The following is a 26,835-nucleotide window of genomic DNA, read 5'->3' on the forward strand; positions in this document are numbered from 1 at the left end:
TTTAAGCAAAGTGGATCTGTAATAAATACACCCGTGTTACAGGTATATTCTCTTTAAATCATTCACAGTAAACAATAATTACAGTGTTGTCCTTTCCCCTCATATTTTTTAAATGCATTTCTTTTCATTTTGCCACTACTTCACATGACTACAAGATTCATTTTGCCACTGCTTCACATGACTACAAGATTATTTTTAATTTAATGTACAAATCACAAAACAGTAACAGCTAAAAAAAAATGGAAAGTCAAATTTCTATCAATGTAGCTCTTAGTGTCCAACTGGCTACTATAACGCAACCAACACTCTAACTTGCAAAACAACAATGAATTTCACATTCAGAATTTCTGTGGCTGGGAAGGGTATTACAGTCTTAGTTGTTTAAACATATAAATACGATGAAGACAATGTGTCCTTTCATCTCCCTGATGTATTTACTTATTTCTTCCTGGTGTATTTGCTTATTTTTTTATCTATCTTGTCGTCTTACAATGATACAGGTTTTTCCAAGGCAATACATTGTACATTAATACATCAAAATATACAACATATTAACATACTTCATAAGGATAGGACAGGTGTTACCTTGATTAAAAATAATGATAGTACCAAGTGATTACTACATATCCAACCACATTTATTTCAGGTAAAAAGCCCCTACCAAATCAAGAAAAAGAGCAATGTATAGGAGTCGCCTAGAAAATTCAAATTTCATACCCTTTGAAACACAGAATGAGTTTCACTGACTTACATAAGACTAAAAATTAATCCAGTCCTCTCCATTCTAAAAGGAATAGAAGTGTAACTCTTGCATTTAATATTAAGATTCAGGTATTCAGCAACAGAGAAGAAGTTCGTAGCGATAATGTTCCACCCCTTATATCACACCCATCTTATATGTTACTGGTGTATCATAAGTGGCACCAAAATATGGCAATCATGGTGGGGAATGATGGATAGGAGCAAAACGGACATGAAACTTAAAAAACACAATAATGATGATTTTGTACTGTTGCTGGAGCTCTTTAAATTTACTTATCAATATGCGACAATGCAGAAATATTATAGTATTTATGAGTAGAGAACTCCTGTATGAATAAGAGAAATGATGGAAGTTTCAAGGATGGAAAGTCTCATCAGTATAAGGATCATTAAAAGTTCTAGCACTTGATTAATTGTCTTCAGATTTTCATCAAAGCAAATTAAAACACACTCAGCACATAGCATGTCAAGTCAACTTGCCTTGAAATTCAAAGGGTATCATTCTGGATAATGCCCAGAGGAGACAGCACATGCATACATGATAGACCAAATGTGCTGTTCAGAAAACAAAATGTGGCTGATGCACAGATGAGTTATCATCATTCTTGACATGTTCACCCACTCTTACCTCAGAGCTCCAGGCAATAGCTTCATTGCTTAGGTTGAGAAAATTCTGATCATCAGAAACAAAATGAGAGGAATGTAATAACTGTTTGCCGTCCCTTTCACAAACAGGAAGCTATATAATGTGTCATTTTGGAATATAAGGAAATGTAAGTAGTTCTTTTTCACAGGACAACAATGTACATATTATTATATAAAAAACTTGTCCAGAGGTATGAAATTATTTGAATTTTTGTTGAGATTGTAATTACGAAAGAGGTTTTAATTTCCCAAACAAGTCTCAAATTTTTATTATTCTGGTAGGGTGCTTTAGTCTTTGGGTACTCAGATTTCTGGTGTAAAGTAGTGGACATGGAATCAAACTCTTGTGCTATGCAACTTTACACATTTTACTCCTCTGCTAATAATCTTCACACCCTTTTCTCTTCCAATCACAAAACTTACTCTCTTTCAAGACTTGCCCTTTGTAACTACTACTATCTATCCTAAAAATATCTGTCTTTCCCATCTGCTATCACCATCACAGACAAAAAATTCTTCAAGGTAACATCCCAGTCACAATTAGCAGTTAAGCTGTCCTTTGATGTACAACAAAAGCCACACATTTTCTACTGACCCCAGAAGATATTTTCCTTTTATTAGCAGCAACTGTTGACCCCTCCCAGCCACAACAAAATATTTCAAGTAAATAATGCATTGCAGACTTATCTAAAGAGTTCTTTCCTGTTAAGTAGACAGGGTTTGTATAAAAAGTATTGGAAAAAGTTTCAGAAAAGTAAATTTGAGATATTTCTTAAGTGTCTCAAAATTTTCAAAGTACAGCCCTTGAGCATCAACACACTTTTGCCAGTGGCTTTTCCATGACTCAAAAGCCCCTCACAGGCACACTCCGGAAGGTCTGTAAGGGTCTGTGTGCAAACTTCTCTGACAGCACTTTGGGTCCCACAGTGGTGTCCGTCGAGGGAGCATTTCATTTTTCGAGAAAAGGAAACAGTACCAATTCAGAATTGTAAAGGTGTTGCAGAATCATTGCAATGCCATTTATTGTCAAGTATCAGTGACCGTGGAGCAGATGGGGTTGGATGCATTATCGTGACGCAATTTCCAGTTTCTGGTGATGGCTGGCCTGGTGGCTGGCTGCTGTGCACTGTTGTCTATCAATGCCAGTTCAATCTGCGACCATGTGCACCCTTAACTCAGGGTCTGAATTCACCGTTTCACAAACACACCGACTGATTGTCGTTGGTTCTTGATGTCAACAGGCTCATCCTCCACTCTCCCCCGTCCATCTATGAAGACTGTAGTTTGTGACATGCTTTCATTCTTCAACCTTGACGATATACAACCAAAGTCTCATACCAATTTCCTCAGTCCAACACAAAATTTGGTGACATACCACTGTTCAATCGTTCCCTGGATTTTGCTCTTGTGCCAAGTCACTCAACAAGGTTCCAATAAAAACATGATCTTGTCTGAACAAAGAATAGCACGTGACTAGTGCTTGGTGTGTATTAAAGATCACCACCTCCTGATCTAAAACGTGAGGAGTGAACACAATGAGACTGTATTTTTCCCAATACATTTTATACAGACACTGTACATTTGCTATTGCTCTTGGCTTTTTTTTCCCTTCCATAGACTCATCAGTGCTCTAAGTGTCCGACTGGTTAATGCTTTTAAACACAATAGCTGAGATGTGCATTGACAAAAATCAGATACAAATTAATAGTAGTATATAGGTCATTCTAGAGAAACATGGACATATGGGTAAAAACTTAATTTATAACAAAATTGGACTTTCCCTTTATCAGACTGGTGATACATGTTTATATTTTACTTTCAACAAGCAACATATTTAGTATAAACCTTGGTAAACATCAGCAATGGTTCTCAAGTCTCCAAAAAGTAAAACAGATAAATGTTTCTGGTCCCCTGTGTTTTTGTGGAGAAAAGTCATGAAACAATTATTAACGGCAAGCTATGCAATGGTATCTGAAGCAATAGCTATTTTCTCTGATGGCTGTAACATTTCTTTCCATTTATCATATTTTACAATGCGCAATGTCAAAAAAAAATGGTTCAAATGGCTCTGAGCACTATGGGACTTAACATCTGAGGTCATCAGTCCCCTAGAACTTAGAACTACTTAAACCTAACTAACCTAAGGACATCACACACATCCATGCCCGAGGCAGGATTCGAACCTGCGACCGTAGTGGTCGCGCGCTTCCAGACTGAAGCGCCTAGAACCGCTCGGCCATACCGGCCGGCGTGCAATGTCACATCTACAACATAAAAGTGGAGAACGTTTAATTTAAAAAAGCTATTCATAGACAAACAAGAAAAATGTGCCCATTACCGTGCAGAAGGTTACACAACAAAATGATGTCCATGAAAGCTTTAGCTATAAGTGTATGCAACTGGAGTTACAGACAGGATAAAACAATATAAATGTATATATCTAAAAACACAGATGATGTGACTTACCGAACGAAAGTGCTGGCAGGTCGATAGACACACAAACAAACACAAACACACACACGAAACTCAAGCTTTCCCAACAAACTGTTGCCTCATCAGGAAAGAGGGAAGGAGAGGGAAAGACGAAAGGATGTGGGTTTTAAGGGAGAGGGTAAGGAGTCATTCTAATCCCGGGAACGGAAAGACTTACCTTAGGGGGAAAAAAGGACAGGTATACACACACGCGCGCACACACACACACACACACACACACACACATATTCATACGCACATACACAGGCACAACTGCTTGTGTCTGTGTATGTGCGGATGGATATGTGTGTGTGTGCAAGTGTATACCTGTCGTTTTTTCCCCCTAAGGTAAGTCTTTCCGCTCCCGGGATTGGAATGACTCACATCCTTTCGTCTTTCCCTCTCCTTCCCTCTTTCCTGATGAGGCAACAGTTTGTTGCGAAAGCTTGAATTTCGTGTGTATGTTTGTGTTTGTTTGTGTGTCTATTGACCTGCCAACACTTTCGTTCGGTAAGTCACATCATCTGTGTTTTTAGATATATTTTTCCCACATGGAATGTTTCCCTTTATTATATTAATATAAATGTATATTTTTATTAGAGTGCATGGGAAGACCCCAAAAGTTATAAAATTGTTCTCATAAATGTAATTATGTTTTCACGTCCATGTCTCTATGTCCCCTGATTTCAGAGACAAGCCAGCAAAGACAACAGTGAAGAAATACAAAATTATTTGAGGAAGAAAGAGAGAAAAATAGAATATGAGAAATGAAGCAAAAGATACCTGGGGAAAAAAAACAGTGATGGAGACAAAACAGAAATGAAAGGTATCATAAATGTAACCTTTACGTTATCAATTATGTGATACAAAAGTAAATGTTCTCTGTCAAAATCAGTGAGCACAACCAAGAAAACTTGTAACATCTCAGTAAAAGAATAAAAGTATTCAGAATTTATCTGATGCAATCTTAAAATCATGATTAAAGTACTAATAAGGAGTGAAGATCTAATTACTCAACAGTTAATTGCAATGATGCATGTGCAAAATTTGTAGAGTTTTATTTTAAAGATCACAAACGTCAGCTAACGTCAGAGATGAAAGATTTTGTGAAGATAGACATTCAGCCCTTACGATGAAGATTACTGAACTGAAAAAGGTCATAGTGATGTCCCTGTGGAAGGCCATGAAATGTCCAACTTCAAGTATCCATAGTATTCTGAAACATTTTTATTACTCCCAGAGGAAGGTCTGCAAGAATACCATGTAACATTTGTGTTTGCAAACACCATCAGAATGTGGATTTCTTTGTTAGGTATCTTTAACAAGTTTAACCACCATTTTCTAAACAAGTTGAAGAGCTCATTTCCTTGTTGGCATGTGATGCAGTGCCACAATCCAACAGAATTCAGGATATAGCAAAAATTCAAAGGTGAGTATACTGAACACAAGCCTGTTGCCAGAAATAAAATACTGTTGGGTTTGTATGCATCAAATCAACCAACTATGATTAATTATTGGATTTGATGTCCTAAATATTTTAAAATTTGATAGTAATCATGCAGTTACATTCGGCAAATCCTAACAGCTTTTGACTGCACCGGCTTTTTGTTTTTTAATTAGAAAGATGACAAACCCTTCTGACTTTAGCAACTTTTTGAGGTATACATTTAAGTAAAACATAAATATAAAAAAATCAAAATTTTTATCTGAAAAAATGTATGTACTTCTTACTCATTTCTTCCTGTCTCCAATAAAATACAAAGATGGTGAAAGGCTAGGTTGAATAGGAAATTCATTTTTCATTGTATTCAGGATGAGCGAACGTAATTTTGAACATTTGTAGCCATTGAATTAGGAGAATGTTCTTCCCACCCCTTCTCCTGAAGAACTGGAAAGAGCCTTCAAAGAAGACTTACGATGTAACAAGTGGAACTTTAACAATAACAAGATAAGAGTCCTGAAAAACTAAACTCCCACTGTTAGGAGAAGATGTTCAACAAATGTCTGCCCCACTGTACCAAATCTAGGCAACAGATGAAAGTAAAGTTTGTGTGTTATCTTGTACACTACAAGCACAGTCTATGCTCAGCTCTTGTAACAATAAAATAAATTGTTCCATGTGCGTATCCAGTCCAGCACATAATTTCATCTGCCCAGAAATTGCATAAACAGTGTGTGTGTGTGTGTGTGTGTGTGTGTGTGTGCACCACAAAAATTAAGTCCTTCCGATAACATGTAATAATGAGAACTTGACTCATCACTATTAGTCAAATTTAAAGACATTTAACACTATGACAAACAATGTCTTTCTGAAGTATAATTAAAATAATGTCACAATTTATCATTGCAGCAGTCCCATTTGTTGCTCTAGAATGACCCACATACGGCTTGTCCATGATAAAATGATGATTTTACTGGTGCTGCCAAGAGTGGAGAAATTTAGCACTAGTTGAGAGATGTTCATTTGTCTCCATGGACTGTCAATGTTAAGCTGCCCCTACAATGAAGCATTACTGTACACATTGAAAGGTACAAAACACGGGACAGCAAGAAGCCGATGCTGCCTGCCCATCACTGTTCCTCTCCCCTTGGCAGTAGTAATGCAGGGACAAGGCACACCTACCATCCCTGACAGCCACTGTGTGATTAAGTCATTTTACTGTGGACAAGCTGTACAAACCAATATTTGTAAAATTTAGATTCTTGACACCATTTGTTCAACTTTTCTTGATCACTGCATACCACAGTGCTGAGTCATTAAAAATACAGAAGATTGTGATACTACATGTCAGCTTTGACTCATGATGTCATCAAGATGATGGATGTACCACTATTTAAGTTCATATAATATAGTGGCCACGACTTCACACGTTACACACAGTAACAAACACAAACATGAAAAATATTTAATTGCAGAAAAAACATTAAACTAACAAGGGGTCGACAGAAGCGTCCGATCCCACGCGTTGGCTTTGACCCGTGATGTAAGGGTGTTGTCGTGTGTGACGTCATGACGGCGCGGAGTTTGGTTTGAGTGTGGCTGTCTCCAGTTCTGTTTTATCTTATTTTATTTACTTTTCTGATCTGTTCGTTCTATCTCGTGAGATTTTTTTTTTAATTTAAAAACACTTATTACTTATTTTAATTATCTGTTTCCTCCAATTTCTGTTTTAGTTTATTATTTTTATCTTTCTGATCTGTTCGTTCTATCCCGTGAGATTTTTTTTAAAAAAGACAAAAAACACTAATCAGCTACTGAAGCATCTTTATCTTCTATGGGTTGCAGGGGTTACGACCCCTGGGGAGGTGGGTGGGTATTCATGCATGGCCGTCTTCACTTACTCGTTGTAGCTACGCAAGGCGTCTAAATTTGTTTATATTTAGTTTGCCCCCCACCCAAAACACCCCATTTCCCGCGCTCGTCCCGTTAGTGTCATTAAGCTTCTTGTGGAAAGTGTGTGTGTTTGTTTTTGTTTCCACCATATTTGTGACGTCATGGGTCAAAGCAGACGGGCGGGATCGGACGCTTCCGTATTTCCCTAACAAGATATGTGCAGGTATTAGGGGATTTGGGTAGGCACAAACTAAATCTAGGACACCCTTAATAATAAAAACATACCAAAACTGATATCTATCACATGAACATCTCAACAACCAACAAAAATAAAGAACAGGTATCTCACTTGCGCATGAGAGGGAGAGAAACAGAGAGTGCATAAGGAACCCCTCCTTAATACTGTCATGCCAACAGCGCCATTGGTTTGAGAAGCAGTGACTCTGGTCAATTTCATAAATTCCCTGCACTGCAGAAACTTCGCACATTCCACAGCGAGGCCATATGACTGAAGAAAATTAGTTATAGCAGCCATATCACCAATAGCAGCAGCTAACAAATGACTAGTAATTTTTTTTTATAAGACCCATGCCCTCCACAAACATGAACAGTTTCAAAGAGGGCACACCAAAACCATGTGTCAAAGCTGATGGGTGGCACTGCAAACTTAGACTGATCTGAAATTTGAAGACTTTGGGTCATTAGTGTATTGTCTCTGCACACAGTAAACCTTAACCATCAAACAGTTATATTGCAATGGTGTGTCAGCCATTCTTGAATGCCTGTTCTTTTTCACTGTGCTTTGTACACAACATTTGCACAATGTTGAAGTTTCTCATTTATCACGTATGGCACCTTTTATACCTTCCTGGAAAAGAAAGTACCCTATTCACACAGAAGGTATATAGTAAATTTGCAGTAATATCTCTGCACGAGGCAATTTCTCCCTGCAGCAGTCAGGGCACTGGCTGTTTGCTTACATTCTCCATTCCTTACACCCTTGCATCAGAGATCAAGAGAAGCTACACAAATAGATAGTAGTCAGTAAAAATTTCTACTATCTTTAACTGTAATAGCAGGAAACTAAACAACTTAACATACAACAGCTGTGAACTACCAGTTTCAGAGGAATATATCCACAGGTATAGCACACATATAAATATAATTTTGTAGATAAATATTAAATTAGGTAACAAATCTCTACCTAATTCAATTTTACAAGTCGCTAAAATCAGACGGCTTACAGTTCCAGCAGGTACACTTAATGCACACTTTTCCTGTTACTTACAATGCATACAGCATATAGAAACTACCAGCTACTTAAATTTTTGTTACAAATGTGTACGAATATTAAACTATCGGCAATTACATGACAAATTAAATTCAAATGCTGTAACCAGTTTCGTCCTTTCGGGACTCATCAGGGACACGTGTAGAGCTGCTGATAGTTTTCGTCAATATGAAGAAAAGCAGTGGCAAAAAAAAGGGGGAATAAAACTTTATATCAACTTTGCTTTTCACCAAGGCAAGCGGCGCATCGACATGTTACGTAACGTGCAAAAATAATCACGGTGTTTTCGTCAATATGAAGTAGTGGCAAAAAAGGGGGAATAAAAGTTTCTATCAACTTAGCTTTTCACCAACACAAGTGGTGCATCGACATGTTATATAACGTGCAAAAATAATCAGGGTACACGCTTTCGTTAAACGGCACACAACAGTATAGCAACTACGATTCTTGCGGCACTACAATATACGAAGTAGTATTGCACCATCCCGCAACGTACGTATCTCACATACTTGACTAAATTTGTCTAATATTTTTAAGAGTTTAAAATCTATATTCAGTATACTGAATTCAGAGCTGCATACTCACTCCCAATAACTTCCTGTACAAACAAGATCTGTGCCTGTCAAAGCTGATTGCTGCTTAGTTGTCAATGTGAATTAAGAGGTAAGAACGAATTTCTGGCCAAGTATCCATTGCTAGAAGCGAAACAATAGTAATTCATTACTCAAATACTGTCACAAATACCTGCGCCCAATTTTAAATGCTACCTACACAGTTTTCACCAGAAAACATTCATTTTTTTAATTACAAATATGTAATTCAAATTTATCATTTACTGCCATACACAGCACAATTCTTACAAAATACGTGACGTCACTGTACAACGATTTATTCACAAAGACGCTACAATCGACCGGTTCCCAAAGTCGATCTTGTGCGAACCCATTTTAGCAATAAAGATCGATTACTCTCAGTGACTTCAATATTACATTATTATTATTATTCCTATACTTAATAATTACTTTCAATGATTACTCTTGATGGTAAATCTTTCAATGAAAGCATAGGGCTACAGATACAAACACGCTGAACGAAACTTGTTTAGCTCTCAGAGATCAACGCCTAAAGCCTTCACTACCGCAGCAGTATTTTGTCAGGTGTTTCACAAAACTAAAAGAAATACTGCTAATACGTAAAGGCTGTTAGTAACACTGAAGTTTAGCGTCCAGTCAGCTGCAGATGATGAAGGAACTGAAACTGAAGATAACAAAGCAGAGGTAGAATCGCTTAACTCTGTTTTTAAATGTAACCAATCGTTAAAAAGGAAAACCCAGGAGACTTGGTACAGTTTTATCCTCGTGCCACTGAAAAGATGAGTTAAGCTAGAACTAGTTCAGGGTTACTGGGAAATAGCAATAACCTTAAAATCGAACAAAGGTCCAGGGTCCGATGGAATCCCTATCAGATCCTATACTGAATTTCCGGCTGAGTTAGTTCCTCTTTTAACTTTATTTGTCGTAGATCCCTGAATAAAAAACCGTGTCCAGTAGTTGAAAGAAAGCACAGGTCACACCTGTTCACAAGAAGGGTAGTAGAAGTGATCCACAACACTACCGTCCAATATCGTTGACACTAATTTGTTTCAGAATATTGGAGCAAATTCTGAGTTCAGACATAATGAGATATCTCAAATAGAATGACCTCTCCATGCGAGCCAGTATGAATTCCAAAAACTTCAGTAAGCGAAATCGAACTCACACTTTTCTCACATGACGTAATGAAAGTTTTGGATCAAGGGAGTCGAACAGGCGCAATATATTTCTTTAGTTCCGAAAAGTATTTGACTTAGTACCACATCTATACAAATTAATTTTTTTAAGGGAAGAGGTAGCAAGTAATCTTGGATGGTGCATCATCGACAGATATAAAGGTGACTATGGTTGTGCCACAGGAAAGTGTGTTAGGATCCTTGCTGTTCGTTTTATATATTAATAACCTCATGGTTAATATTAATAGTAAACTCAGACTTTTAGCAGATAGTGCAGTTATTTATAATGAAGTACTCTCTGAAAGAAACTACTTAAATATTCAGTCAGATCTTCATAATATTTCAAAGTGGTGCAAAGACTGGCAACTTGCTTTAAATGTTCAGAAATGTAATATTATGCACTTCTCAAAACGAAAAAAGTAATATACTGTGATTATAATGTTAGTGAGTTATAGTTAGAATCATTTAATTCAAGGAAATACATGGATATAGCACTTGGTAAGGATGTGAAATGGAATGCTCCCATAACACCAGTCGTATGTAAAGCAGTTGGTAGACTCCGGTTTATTGGTAGGATACTGAGGAAATGCAATCTGTTAACAAAATAGATTGCTTACAAAACATTCGTGCAACCCATCCTAGATTATTGTTCACATGTGTGGCATTTATAACAAATAGTTCTAAATGGGATATTCAATGTACACAAAGAAGGGCACCATGAATGGCCACAATTGGTTTGACCTGTGAGAAAGAGTCACAGAGATGTTGAAAGAACTACATTGACAGACTCTTGAAGATATATGTAAACTCTCCTGAGAAAGTCTACTGACAAAGTTTCAAGAATCAGCTTTAAATGATGACTCAAAAAATATACTACAACCTCCTATGTATCGCTTCCACAGGGATTATCAGAAGAAGGTTAAATTAATTAGACTGTGGAAGGAGGCCTTAGAGCATTCCTGTGTTCCTTATGTGAATGGTGTCCACCCCAGGTAGCTGAATGGTCAGTGTGATGGATTGTCAGTCCTCTGGGACCGGGTTCGATTCCCAGCTGGGTCAGGGAATTTTCTCCGCCTAGGGACTGGGTGTTGTGCTGTCCTCATCATCGCCCAATCATCCTCATCGACTGCAGGTCGCCGAAGTGGCGTCAAATTAAAGACCAGCACCTGGCGAACGCCCTGCCCGTGGGAGAGGTTCAAATGGTTCAAATGGCTCTGAGCACTATGGGACTTAACATCTATGGTCATCAGTCCCCTAGAACTTAGAACTACTTAAGCCTAACTAACCTAAGGACAGCACACAACACCCAGCCATCACGAGGCAGAGAAAATCCCTGACCCCGCCGTGGGAGAGGGGGGGGGGAGGGCTAGCCATACGATTAAATAAAATAAATGTGAATGGTACAGGGGGAAAAATTAGTAAACTAGCACAATGGGAAGTACCTTTTGCCATCACTTCACAATAATTTGTAGAGTATACACTTAGATGTAGATGTAGATGGAATATGCACTTGAAATAGCAGTAGTCTCACAGGTCATCAACAGATGTCAGTGTCAAGGATTCTCACCAAAAAAGTTTTTGCTCGAAGATTAATGTTTAATGATTTATTATGTCTATGATCGTTTAGAAATGACGATATTCACGTTATCAGTACCATTTTCAGCAATTGATTTCCACCTTCAAATGTGATTATTGTGCTAACAGCTTTCCCAGCTGTATTATAACAATTCCAATTAAGCATTCTGACATCATATAATCTTGTAAATTATGACAATGATTTATGCATTATATCATTACATATTAAAAAAGACTGAAAATGTTGTTATGTGCTATTTACATAGGGACTGCAGAAGAGTTGATTATGGTAAATAGGAGATGGGGAGAAACTGAGGCAATAGGCGAAGCTGGGCAGATATCAGTGCCCTTTATATCTACTTATAGTTGCTATAAGCAATCTTTAGAAATAATGGGTTAAGCACAAGTAAAGACAGAGAAAGGTATAGAAACTTACATTTTCAAAGAAATTTAGAGCTTTTAAAAAATAATTAGTATGAAAAGATAATGCACATGTCATGGTTATCAATTGTAGGATCATAATAAATCTAAAATTTTTATGTCCAAGCTAACATTCACAGTGATATTCTAAAAAAAAAGTTGTATACCAAAGTATAAGCATTAATATTGAAACCGCTTATATGTATATAAATAGCAAATGATTAAATGAACCATAATGAAATACACTTTTTAAAGACATGTGCCATTAATGAAACAAATTGCCATCAATGAGGACCAGTTGCAAAAGCTGTGTCTATGATGAGAACGCCACTTGTCATTAAATCCGTTAAAATAAAGTAACAATAGAATGGGTTCACATAAGGCCAAAAGTATCCCCTACTGGGTGGGTTGATAAGGTGGTAGTGCTCATGCTGGCATCTTAATTGTGTTTTAAGGCCATATACTTCTAGGGGCCGCCATGTGGATAAGTCAGTAGCAGGATTTTGGTGCAAATAACCTTCTGCAGCATCTCACGACAGGCTTCACATCAAGGTTTGTAAATTTTGGAGGTGGCCAAGAATTCATGTGTGTATTACAGATCACAGTGACGGTAGTGTCACAGGTTTCACAATAAGAGCTTTGCAGTATCTGGTTGCAATGTCAGTCACAACTAGAAGTAGCAACCAACAGTGTTATAATGCCACCCACTGGCCAAAAATCGTACTGCCGTCATAGAATCTTGTGTTATGCTATCGTCTGCCTGCAACTTCAAAGACAAGTCGTAAATAGAAGTCGCAAGTGGCACCTAAAAGTAGCATTTAGCATTCCACTGTGTACCCTCTGGTGATCAATGTTCACACTTCTATGAAAGGAACTTGAGTCTCTTGCTATGAGTGTATAAGCTAACTATGGTCCAAGAAATGAAAAAAAGAACCCAGCTTTCCCTGAGGAAAATTTTACACTCAGTGTTTAACTTGGCAAGAGCACTAATATGTTTGGCTAGAACCTGGTATTGGACAACTCTGAAATCTTGTTCGTGTAGTAGAGCGCGAGATCTAGGTAAGGTTGGAAACTTGAGTCAGTGAAGCCAACGAATGTGAGTGCCAGTTAGAGGTTGTGATGACAGATTGACTTATAATGTAGCCTAATTTTTTGCTTACCCTATATATAAACACACTTAATGCACTTTTCATCATAAAAACTAGAACTACAAGATAAATAAAAAAAGTATATTAGATAACTGACATGGCTCCAAAGAGTATTTTGATGCATATTACATATTTGTATCGTAAATAAGCTACGAAATATGTGAAAGGAGTCCATTACATAACTTTTATCAAATGTTTAATAGTAGTGTGTTCACAGGATGGATATTTTTTTCAATACTGCAACACACAGGTAAACTTTTGTGTGTCCCTTGAAATGTTGCACTCAAATAATTCCCTTTGTCAACTTTTAACTGGAAGATCTACTCTCCTACTTTTCCCTTGCATACCATTAAATGTAAAAAACATACCCAAGTCTTAGCAGTAACTACTTGGCATTACATTTCAAGGTATGAGTCAGCTTTGACAAGGGAAGAGTGGAATTTCATCATTCACTCACAGTGTATATTACATTTATTTGAAATACTCGGTTTGCACATTTAATTTGTGAGAATATATTATTTCCACTGCAGTGACACAGTTCACCAGCTCGGTAATATCAGTCAGCACATATACTTGGCAGCGCCTATTGAATGCTGCTTGCGACTAGTTACAGTGTAACATCTGTGGTGATAAGTCTCAGAAGTCGCAGAAATCGCATTTTAACTTTGGTAGAATGTGAAGGGCACAAGCTGTGGATTAGTGAACTGGAATTTTAAGCTGCAACAAATTGCAGCCACCAAGAAGCAGTATCACCGAAACCACTGACACTGAAATGTCGCACTTTAGCAGTTCTCTAGTACATGTTGAACTGCTACCACTGCCATGTACTCCATCTCTGGCCTGTGATGCAATCACAGAGCATGTTGAGTGTGGCATCAGGTGTGGCCTCTGCAGCTATGAGAATTCACGGCGAATTGTTGTGGAAGACGTTTGTTTGCTATATACTACTTATTATCCTATTTTAAGAAAACTGTTTGGTGAAAATTTTGATTCTTTTGGATCTTACAGCCTTTATCTTTGATAGATAAAGGATTGAATTTATTTTCATTATTCATCATTGTTACTGTTCTGCATGAAAAGTAAGTAAATCATCATAGGAAATTTTAAGAGTTTGCAGTGGTAAAAACATACTGCAAAGACTTTGCATTTGGTTCATATTAGGCCATACAACGCTATGTACGAAATATAACCAACAAATCGAAACTGTATTTAAATCTCAGAAAAGAAAGATATCTCTCATCTCTCTCCATGATTGTGTCCACAGATAGCGCCATGCATGTCCAATTCCATCCCTGCACATATGGCTTCATGTGGTTATAACAACCAATATAATTCATAAACAGTTCAAGATATCGAAATGATGTTTCTTGCAAATGATAACACACAAGAAGGCACCGACTTTGTTGCATGATTAATAATCGAAACTTTCTTATTCACTGAGATGTGGAAAGAACTATAGCTTTTTTCGATCTTACAATGTCCTTTTTTTAACGACTTTTAATATCTCATCAAAGAAGAATACAGTATCATGGCACACAATATTTACAATATTTTGTGTGAACTTCTGGACTTTAACCAAAACTCGTTGCTGTTATGTCTTTTTAATTACTTTAGCTTGCATCAGGACCTGTTATTTATTTACAACCTTTAGGGTGTTTTACAGTTACATGTAGTAACATCACTGTTTATTTGTTGTAGTCTTCATTACAAAGAGTCATATGATGCAGCTTTCTCTCCTAGTCTATTTAGAGCAAGCCTCTTCATCTCTGTAAAGCTATTTCAACCTATATCCATATAAAACTGCTCCTTGTAGTCAAACCTTGGTCTCCCTCTATGATTTTTAACTACCACACTTCCTTCCATCGCCAAATTAACGATTTCTTGATGCCCAGCCTGTGTCTTTTAAATCACCCCTTTCTTTAGCTAGGCTCTGTCATAAAATCCTTTTCTCGACGATTCGATTTGGTACCTCTTCATTAATTATATGACCTATCCATCTAACCTTCAACTTTCTTCTGTGACACCATATTTCCAAAGCTTCTATTACTTTCTCGATTGAAATGTTTACTATCCACATTTCACTTCCACACAAGGCTATACTCCAGACAAATATCTTCAGAAAAGACTTTGTAATATTTAAATTTATGTTGGATGTTAAGATATTCTTTTTCAGAAATGCTTTTCTTACTGTCATCACTGTGCATTTTATGTCCTCTCTACTCCTATCTTCTCAGTTACTGAATTCCTTTCAAGTCCTTCAACTCTTATAACAGAGGTCTGGTTTCTGTTCAAGTTGTTGATAATCTTGTGTCCTTGTGTTTTAGCCTGCTACCTTCAAGTATCGAAGAGGGTTTTCCAGTCAGGATTTAAAAAAAAAACCTTCCATATATTACAAACGCTATAACCAGAGGTTTGCCTTTGTTCAGTCTATGTTCTAATATAAGTTATAGGATCAGTGCTGCCTCATGTGTGCAGATATTTCATGGGAAACTAATACTGTGTTCAATTGTTTTTGGTTAGCTTGCCCTTCTACATGTTCTCTCCACCCTCCAAACTTCCATTCTTTTCTTAGATCTGCTAGCTGTCTGAGCTCTTGATATTCATACAGCTGCATGTCTTTGCTCCAAAGACTTTTTAATTATATTTTCCTATATGTGGCATTCATCATTTGCATGTGTGCTTCTACAGTCCTGCATTTTTCATGTAGCTGTTCATAGTTTGCCATTTTGCACTTTCTGTTAACATCATTTTTTAGACATCTATATTCCGTTTTGCCTTCTTCATTTACTGCATTTTTATTTTTTCTCATTGTGTCAAGTATATTCAATAGATCGTGTATTAACAAAGGATTTCTACTGTACCTTCGTCCCACTTTCATTCATATCACTATTTCATCTCTCAAAGTTGTCCATTTGTCTTGCGGTGAATTCCTTTCCTCTGTTTCAGTCATTGCCTAATGATCCCTTTGGGATTCTCAGAAACATCTGGTTTTAACTTATCCAGGTCATATCTCCTTAATTTCTTACATTTTAGTTATATCTTTATTTGTAATGTGCAGTTCAAACCAATAAATTATCGTCGACCTTCATAAACTGCTGGAAATATCTTACAGTATAAAATCTGTTTTCTAAAACTCAGTCTTGCCATTACATAATGCATTTGAAACCCCACCAGTGTATTTAGGTCTATTCCATGAATGCGACCTTCTTTCATGATTTGTAATGCAAGTATTAGCTGTGTCCAAAAGTGTACCAGGTGCCTTTCATTCCTTCTCCTGAGTCCATGTTCTCTTACTAATTTCCTTTATCCTAGTACAAAATCCAGCCCTCATCACCCTTACCTGAATAATTTATTTTATCTCACCGTATATTCTTTCCATTTTTTCATCATCTGTGGTGTTAGTAGGCATGTAAATGTGTACTACTGCGGTGGGTGTTAGTTTTGTGTCTATTCTGCCTATGATAATGCTAATGGCAGTTTAAAGATGGAGTTGAATATTGTGATAGTACTTCATTGAATGTTTTAATAACTAACACTTTCAAAGTGGTTAAAGTAAGTGGGTCATTCAATGCCCTACATTTTTTAAAATAAAAAGCCATTAATATACACAGACAAACGTCTTTGTTGGTGCTTCACATTTGATGTTTGTTGTGCACATTGGAATTGCATCTGCAATGATCAAGACCCTAAGATATTCACAGAGGTTGGGTTGGACATCATTGCCTTATCCACCCTACAGTCCATACCGGGCACCCTCGCCGCGTGGGGTAGCTATGTAGCCTGAGGCGCCTTGTCACAGCTCGCACGGCTCCCCCCTGTCAGAGGATCGACTCCTCCCTTGGGCGTAGGTGTATGTGTTGTCCTTAGCATAAGTTAGTTTAAGTTACATTAAGTAGTGTGTAAGCTCAGGGACCGATGTCCTCAGCAGTTTGGTCCCATAAAACCTTACCATCAATTTCCAAAGTTTTACCTGGCACCCTCAGACTTTGGGCCACTTAATAGATTCTCTACAGGGAACAGACTTTGAAGATGACGAGAGTGTCAGTCATGGAGTGAAAACATGGCTACACGTATAGGACAAGAACTTGTACCAGCAGTAAATAAATGCTCTTCCATAACGTTGGCGTATGGCCTTAGAACGTCATGCATACTACAAAGAAAAATAGGAGATGTACCAGACATGTTGACGTATATTGTCACCAGATTCTGACTCTTAACGATAAATATGTTCTGAGAAAAATAAATGGTTAGCATTACTTATTGAACGAACCTCGTAAGTCATGTTAATTCAACAAATACTGAATAAAAACTGTCAGTCATTCTCAAGTATAAATAAATACCTACCTAGTAAAAGTTAATATTCTATTATTGTAGTGAGCTGCATTTAGGTTCTGGATATAGCCATACTACAAGCTCTTATGAGACACATAGCTAGTTGTTCTGCAGTGATCAGTTTTTTATATATTGTTGAATACATAACGAGAAAGGGAAGTATCATGAATGGCAGTTCATTGAATCTGTTGACATGAAAATAAGAGAACACAAATAATGAAATATGCGAAAGAATACAAGGTTAAAGGAAAGATACATGCTTTGAGAGGTGATAGTATTAGTGATTCTGAACAAAAAACTTCATATGAGCATATGCCCTATTCCGAATGATTTCAAAGACAGAACACATTTAATATCACTTTCTTATGTTTTTGTTAAATAACTCGAAATATCACCCTTCAGCGGAAACATGTTTCAGCAGAAAATTAAAGTACATTAAATTTCCTTAAAAAAAGGTTGTATTCATTTTTCTCTGGGTCTAATGGTTTACATGAAGAGAGTGCAAAAATATTGAATATCTTACATGATGTGCAAGTGCTGTACCTTAGGTGGCTTTTGTAGGCCAATTTGAGATAGGTTGCCAACCTGATAGACCACAAGCTTCATGTATCAAACATTTCAGCTCGACTTCCTCTACACTATTGTAGTACATTGTAAACAAAGACAACGTTTGAATAATACAGAAAATAAATAATGATGTACATTAAATGTGTTCTATCTCAGAAACAATTTGGAATAGGGCATGTGTCCATAAGAAGTTTTTTGTGCAGAATCACTAATACTATTACCCATCAAAGCATGTACCTTTCCTCCTGGTGCACCCTATATACTATAAACTAATAAAAAGTTCACATGTTTTCACCCAACTGCTATTACTACAACAGTCATTAACATACAAGTGTCTGAGGAGCTAGTTGCCAAACACGTTTCATTGATTCCCCACTGATAGCTCTGTTCTGCTACCATTGGCTACCAGTAGCATCTGCCACTTCAGATGGGAACACTAATTTTGTATGCTGCCACAACTCCACAGAAATATCTTTAGTGTGTCCTTCTCATCTGTTCTACATAAAATTTTTAGATTTCTTTGTTTTCATTCAAAACTTGACTTATGAAAATAGAGCCTCATGTGTTCTTTAAATCTAGTTTCAAAATCCCAGCCTATTTCTCATTCCTATATATTTCCACAATTACTACGCTTAATTAGGTATACTCTCAAATTCCCACACTGATTGTTACTATTGTCAATGCTGTGGTATAATTGGATTTTAAGTGGTTATTCTGTCAGAAACTTATTTGAAGTTTGCTGTCATGAAAATATTTTGCAGTATTATTGTATACTTGACCACAATAAGTCATAGGCACATATGTTATTCTTTTCATCCTTATTATAGAGTTGATTCTGTTCACTGTTGATCTTGTTTGCCACAAACTATGGTTTCTCTTTTCTCTTCATCAACAATGGTGTGGGTGGGGGCATTGATTTTGGTGTGTGTGTGTGTGTGTGTGTGTGTGTGTGTGTGTGTGTGTGTGTGTGTTTGTGTGAGTGTATGTGAGGGGCAGGGAGGGGACAGACAGTGGCGCTATCTGCTCTGACACATGTTTAATTAGGACTGGTAGATTTCAAGCTTTTGTTTGTTATTAATTATTATTTTACAGTTTTATTTGTATTGTGAGTCATATCAAATGTCCCATGAAGATTTAGACATTTTTCCATGAAGCCAGTTCACAATGGACGCATAGTGAGTAAACCACTAGAGATGCTGGATGGATTGGCAACTCAACATCATTTGGCTTACTCCTGTATTTATGTGACGCACCCAGGGAAGATGTACATTGTTCTGCTCCACACTTTATGCCTTTTTCGTGAGATATACAGATGCTACAGTGTTATCTTCAGTGTGCTGGTCTAAAAGGCGTTGTAAAACCAGCCAAATGTAAAATCCATGCAATTTACACATTTATTCACTTTTCACATACACTTACATTTTCAACAGTGAAGGCATGCTTGAGTATCTGTGCTAGAATCATTTCATCGAACTGGAGGGTGTGCATCATAGTGCATTGTTTCCTGGATTTGGTGAGAGTATCTTTTGCTGTTTAGGATACAGTAGACAGTTGGGCCTTTGTGTATTTCGTAGAGTAGTCTGTTGAGGTTATTGTTTAAGGCAATTTATGTGCAACAATGTCTGTCAACTCCAAAGAAAGCAGTCTGAGATATATAGACGATTACAGAGAATGGGAAGTCATCTGTAATGCTGTTTCCAAGATTTACTCAAATAAAATTAGAGATGTTAGGTTCTGAGCGTCAAGTATTAGATAAAAAGTTTTCGATCATATTACTCTAAGGAATGAGATAAGAGTTGAGAAGGAAAACAGAGAAGAAGGAACTTGCAGACTTATGAAAACTACTTCTTCTTCTTCTTCTTATTTCATTTCAAAGAGTGAGTGCTGGCCCACTCCGAAACCAAAGGAATTTTAACAAGGTCACTAAGGTGGCATGAACATCCATTTACAGAAGGTGTTCGAAGTGATGACCATTGGTATCAATCCAGTGCTGCAATCTTCTTATCATGGACTGAGTGGTATTCCTTATCACATCGGTACTTATCAAAGCACATGCTCTGACAGTTCTCTCTTGCATATCTTCAGATGTAGTTGGAATGTCCTTATAAACAATGTCTTTTACGAATCCCCACAAGAGAAAATCCAGAGGCATCAAGTCTGGCAAATGAGCCGGCCACGACACTTCTCCTTCGCGTCCAGTCCAACAGTTTGGGAATTGTCTCTGCAACTCATTTCTAGCCATCAGCGAAAAATGTGCTGGGCACCCATCGTTATGATACCACATTCTGTTCCTTGTTCCTAAAGCTATTTCTTCCAACAACAGACCTAATGTTTCTTGCAGGAATGTGGTGTACTTCCTACCACTAAGATTTTCTTCGATGGAAGAGGGGCCTATAATTCTGTCCTCCAGAATCCCACACCATACATTCACTGACCACAGTTTTCCTTGTGCAACTTACCTCAGCCAACATGGATTTTCAGTTGCCCAATAATGCATGTTGTGCGAATTAACATTTCCATGGTTTGTGAATGTAAATAAAATAAAAAAAATAAACAGGTCATCCCCATGAATCTGAAGTTGAGCCCATTAGCAGAATTTAGTGCGATACAATCCGTACCACTTATTTCTTGGTGGAGAATGATATAGTAAGGATGATATTTATGGAGATGCAGAACACAAACAACACTACTCTGACCCATGCCAGATTCCCCTGCAATTTGACATGAACCAAGACAGGGATCTCAAACCACAGTGACAAGAGTACCAATTTCCGTTTCCTTTGTTCGATATATTTCCGATGCGTTAAAGAGCCAGTTGTTCCCAATTTATCATATACATATTTAAATGTATGACGTGTAGGATGTTTATATTGAGGAAATCTTTCAGCGTCTAAGTCTCTAGCTCTTATTGAATTTCGTTGGCATTCTCTGTAAATGAGAAGCATATCGACTTGTTCTTTGAAGGAATACATCATTCACATTAGCTTGGTTCGACGATACTAGTCTTACCGTTCCTATTAGTGTTATATTGCGAAACTGTCGAATCGCGTTTAGATGGATACGCCATATTCGGCGAATATTTACTATTTGCATGATATACAAGAGAGAACTGTCAGAGCATGTGCTTCGATATGTGTCGAAGTGTTAAGGAATACCACTCAATCCATGATAAGAAGATTGCAGCACTGCATTGATACTAGTGGTCACCACTTCGAACATCTTCTGTAAATGGACGATCATGCCACCTTTTTTACCTTCGCTGACCTTCAAAGAACTTACTGTTACACATCAATGAATTCATCTCGATAGCCGCTATCAGAAAATAAGTACCAAACTATTGCATCCCATTACAAAAAAAAGCAAAATTGAGCTCCATATCTCTGACGCGACCCCACCTGGCAACAAAAAACCAATGTCATATCATGGCCCTCATTGTCCCATGCAACATTTGTCCCACAAACTTTTCAGCTACTATCATACTTTCGGAGTTATTCTAGGTGGCAATATTTAGCGACTCACCCTGTATATTTAGCCACACCTGGCACTCTGTCCAAAACTCTAATAACAAAAATTATTGGATTATTAAAGGAGATACTCATCCTGATGCCATTAGTGTATCTGTGGAGGATTTCATAGTTAAATCCCTATTTATGTATAATTAATTAAATTCTTTGTAACTTATATTTGTTTTAATTAGAAATTGATCTATGTGATATGATTACTGGCATCGTCTGCATTCATTTGGTGTACCATAAGTGTAAATTACGTAATGGCCTTACTTGTTACAATTTTATAAATAATAGTAGCACTAAATAATAATAACTTTACGACTGTAGATGTCATAAACATGATTTGATTTTAAATCAGATCGCCTCATTTCCATGGTTTCAAAGCTGCTGTTAGTTTTTCCCTAGCATGCCTGTAAACATCTAAGAAGGTTTTCAGTAATATTACATTTAGTGTCAAAACCTCGTATCACAGCGGTCCTCCATCTCAGCTAATTCTGCGAGCATGCCATCTGAGCTCACACACTTCTGTTTCCACCTGGGAAAAACCCTGAAAGACTGCTACTTCCCATCGCTTGCTACCCATCTCTTCACCTCCACTCAGTTCTTCATCCATGGTGGAGTGTAGTCCTGTTCTCTGTTCGTCATGGACATCTGTTCACCCATTCTTAAACATTATGCACTGCTTTCGGACACTGGTTGTAATCATTCCACTTTCGGCATGAACTGTAACAAGTCTGCAGCCAATGTCACACTGTCTTAACATTTTCTACTTGCAGAAACCAGGAAACAACTCGCACCTCACAGTTGGTGGGGTACGCAGTCGACACAGCTAGGGGTCACAGCTATCTCCGCACTTATCTCGTGGCAAGGTCCAACTTACAACTGCATATGGCAACTGTCCTCATTACATTGAACACCAGAAACCAATGAGTGGGTGCCGCAAGTTTTAGTTAGTTTTAGTTTAGTTTTAGTTATGTCATATTTCGTAGATCATTTTCCCGATTATTTTATCGATATGATGTGGAAAAAGTCAGATTACAAGATATATACACGCACATGAATAATGCTAATATTAATATTACTAAATTTTTTAGTTCTACACATGAAACTATATTTAGTGGTACAATTTTTTTACCATTTCTGAAACAACAACTCGCCCATGGAGTAGAAGGAGTTGCCCAAAAGAAATGATTTAAAACTTGATCTGCCACTCGCCAGAAACTTTATGTTGTTGGGCAAATGACCAAAGATTTTTGTTGGTGAAAAATCTACTCCTTTTTGAGCAACTGACAGCTTCAATAACGGATAGGAAAGGTCATTTTTCCCTCTAATGTTGTACGTATGAATACCACTGTTCTTCACAAATTGAGATGGATTATTTTTAACGAATTTCATTAGCGAATATATGTACTCTGATGGTGCAGTTGAAATACCTAACTCCTTGAAAAGGCGCCTACATTACATCCTTGGATGAACACCACTAATTATTCTCACTGCTCTCTTTTGTGTAATCTTTACTTTATGTGTAAGTGGTGAGTTACCCCAGAAAACTATTCCATAAGACATTATTGAGTGGAAACACATAAAGTACGTTAGGAGACTGATCTGTTTATTACCAAGACTAGCGATTATACAAAGAGTGAAAGAAGCTGAGCTTAGTTTTTTGGGAAGTTCAGTAATATGTTTCTTCCAATTCAAGTTGTCATCATTGTGGACATCCAAAAATTTGAAGAAATCTATCCTATTAATTGAGCCCTGTTCATATGCGACATCAATTGTCGCTGTGACTCTATTCGGTGTACAGAACTGTATATAGTGAGTTTTTTCAAAATTAAGGGAGAGTCCATTTTCTGAGAACCACTTAATAATTCTTTGAAAGACATCCTTAACAATATCTTCAGCTGCTTTTTCTGGAATACGATTTAATGTAACACTCATATCATCTGCAAAAAGTACTAGTTCCACTTGCTGAACGTTAAGTGGGAGTTCATTCACATGGATAAGGAACAGCAGAGGACCTAAAATTGAACCCTGTGGGACTCCCTTTGTGATAACTCCCCATTTGGTAGAATTTACCACCCTCCCAACATTATTCGTGCTACTACCACAACATTTTGCTTTCCATTCATTAAGTATGATTCAAACCAGCTGTGTGTATAGCCTTCAGTTCCATAAAACCTGAGTTTTTCTAAGAGTGTGACATGATCCACACAGTCAAATGCCTTGGAGAGATCACAAAAAATGGCAACTGGCGATAATTTGTTATTTAGGGCTTGTACTATTTGATGGGTAAATGTGTAGGTAGCAACCTCAGTCGAGTAACCCTTAAAAATCCGAACTGTGACATCCTGAGTAAATTATTTTCACTTTCGAATATTTTAGAAAGTGAAGTCAGCAATGATATTGGTCTATAATTATTTAAGTCACTCTTGTCCCCTTTCTTATGAAGAGCTTTGACAATTCCGTATTTCAATCTGTCTGGAAAAATTCCCTGTACCAGCAAAGCATTACATATATCGCTAAGGACTCCACTTATTAAATTAGAACAACACTTAAAAATTCTGTTAGAGACTCCATCTATACCACATGAGCTCTTGTTTTTCAGTATAGTTATAATTCCCTTAATTTCAATGGGGGATGATGGTGCTATTTCTAAAGGCCTGAAGTCCTGGGGAATGACATTTCTAACATAATTTTTTGCTTCTTCAACTGAATCTTTTAACCCTATTTATGCTGCTACATTCAGAAAGTGATTGTTAAAAATACTTGCAACTTGTGAATTATCACTCACAACATCATCATTTAGCTTTATTGCTATGGTATGCTGTGCACTTTCAGGCTGCCCCATCTCCAATTTGACAATATTCGATATAGTTTTAATCTTATTATCCACATTATTAATTTCTGTCAGAACACATTAGCTTCTCGACTTCTTAATGACTTTCCTTAAAATATTACAGTATCTTTTGTAGTAAGCAAGCAATGTTGGATCGTGACTTATTCTGGCCTGTCCATATATGTCCCTCTTCCTCTTACATGATATCTTAAGTCCCTTAGTAATCCATGGCTTTCTTGACTTTGTAATGGCTTTTTTGGACAACATTTCAGGAAAGAAACTCTCAAATATTGAGACAAATTTACGGTAGAATAAATTGAAGTTGGCATCAGCATCATTTTCTGTGTATACTTCATCCCATTCTACCACTTCTAAGCTGCACTTAAAGCTCAGTATCCTGTTCACATTAACAAGCCTCCCTGCCTTCTATGAACCTGCCTGGATCCTATAAGGTGCTATATGTGTTATTTCCATTAACTGTGCATTATGATAAGATAGCCTATTAACAACTGGGTACACATTAATTCTTTCCCCCTGACCACTGTCTATGAAAATGTTATCGATAAGTGACCTACTATCCTGCTGCACATGAGTTGGAAAATATACAACAGATACTAGATTGAAATAACCAAACAAAGATTCTAGCTCATTTTTCCCGTCTGTATCTTTTAAGAAATCTACATTAAAATCACCACAAACCACTAACTGCTTCTTTTTGTCTGACAGGTAGCTCAATAATGCCTCAAGATTTGTCATGAATAACTGAAAGTTACCTTGAGGGGATCTGTAGATTTTTACAATTACTATAGAAGTATATTGCAGTAGCAACTCACAAACACATGCTTCAAGGATGTGATTTACACAACTATTTGTTTCAATATTTTTGACTTTGCATCCAGTTTTTATGTAAGTAGCAACTCCTCCTTTTTCCATGTTGACTCTACATGAATAAGATGCTAATCTGTAATCCCTTAAATTTAACTTCTCCATCCCTGCAGTTACATGGTGTTCAGAGAGACACAAAACATCTATACCTTCAGAATTTACCCACTTTCTAGGCATACAAGAAGGTCACCTATCTTATTTTTCAGTCCTCTAATGCTCTGATGAAACACACGAATTTATTTCTTTGGTTACTGCTACAGACATTATGGCATTGTTCTGTTTTAATCTCTTTCAATATTCTCTATCTGTAACCTGACTCTAACCCAAAAAATGTGTCCCTCTCACTCCAGTAATCACAGATATTTTATCTTGTGTGCATGTGGCCCCCCTTACATTTTCTGCAAGAAGATCAACTGATCTATCCTTCCCCCTCCTACTCAGGTGCAGGCCATGACTAATGTAACCCCACCTCCCAATTGTATCAGCAGGCACAGCACAGGTATGAGATTTAGTTTCTGCCGACAGTAACCCCCCCCCCCCCCAGCTCTCTGTTAACACGGTTGACAGCCGTAGTAACCCAGGGCTGGTCATGGCGCTGCAAAACATCCACAAACCCCACACGACTGTGAGCTGTTGCTGCACCTACTACATCCAGGTCACACCTAATACTATAGTCCGAATTGCTAGCCAGGCTGTTTCCTGCTCCTCCTACTATAAGAACATGGTCCTCATCATCAAAATCTTTGCACAAGTCCTTGTGACCTGGTACTCGACTCCTAGCCTATCCTTTAGCACCTCTCCCGTGACTGCTACCTAACAGCAGCAGGACTCTTTTTCTTTCTGCTTGACTTTAGTCCCGACCTAGCATTACAATTTTTACAACGAGTCTGCTGCACCCTGCTTTGCTCAAAAACTGTTTATGCTCTTCTACTTCAGGTAACAAATCAAACTGATTGCTCACTGGAATATGAAAAGTGATACCTGAGATTTTCTCCTTCTAACTACGACTTGTTACCTGTTCCCAGCTCCCATTGTCTTGCTGTATGCGCAAACGTTCTTTACTTTCTGGATGGTCCTCGTAAAAAATCTACCATCAGATGAACGGGCGCGGCGAGAATAACTCAGTTTCTGGTGATAACAAAGGACATCAGCAACAACCCCCTTCCCCCTCAATCCACTCCTCACGTAAACACCCAACGTTTCTTCTCGAGAAATCTTGACATTGACATCCGGATTCCTCCCATATTGTTCTTCCGTTGATGACCTTGTGAACGATGCCATTTGAAATGTA

General features: G+C 37.5%; 1 protein-coding gene across 1 annotated transcript in view; it reads right to left on the reverse strand.

Moving 5' to 3' along the window:
- Positions 1-9,381, reverse strand: part of LOC126473379 (uncharacterized) — a 48,199-nt gene extending 38,818 nt beyond the window's left edge. The window contains exons 1-2 of the mRNA XM_050100388.1: positions 9,276-9,381; positions 9,090-9,199 (exon numbers count right to left, since the gene is read on the reverse strand). The gene's annotated coding sequence lies outside the window, so the exon portion shown is untranslated. The remainder of the gene's footprint in view (positions 1-9,089; positions 9,200-9,275) is intronic.
- Between the last annotated feature and the right edge of the window lie 17,454 nt (positions 9,382-26,835).

The sequence above is a fragment of the Schistocerca serialis genome, chromosome 4 (assembly GCF_023864345.2).
Source record: "Schistocerca serialis cubense isolate TAMUIC-IGC-003099 chromosome 4, iqSchSeri2.2, whole genome shotgun sequence".
NCBI classification, from domain to species: Eukaryota; Metazoa; Arthropoda; class Insecta; order Orthoptera; family Acrididae; genus Schistocerca; species Schistocerca serialis.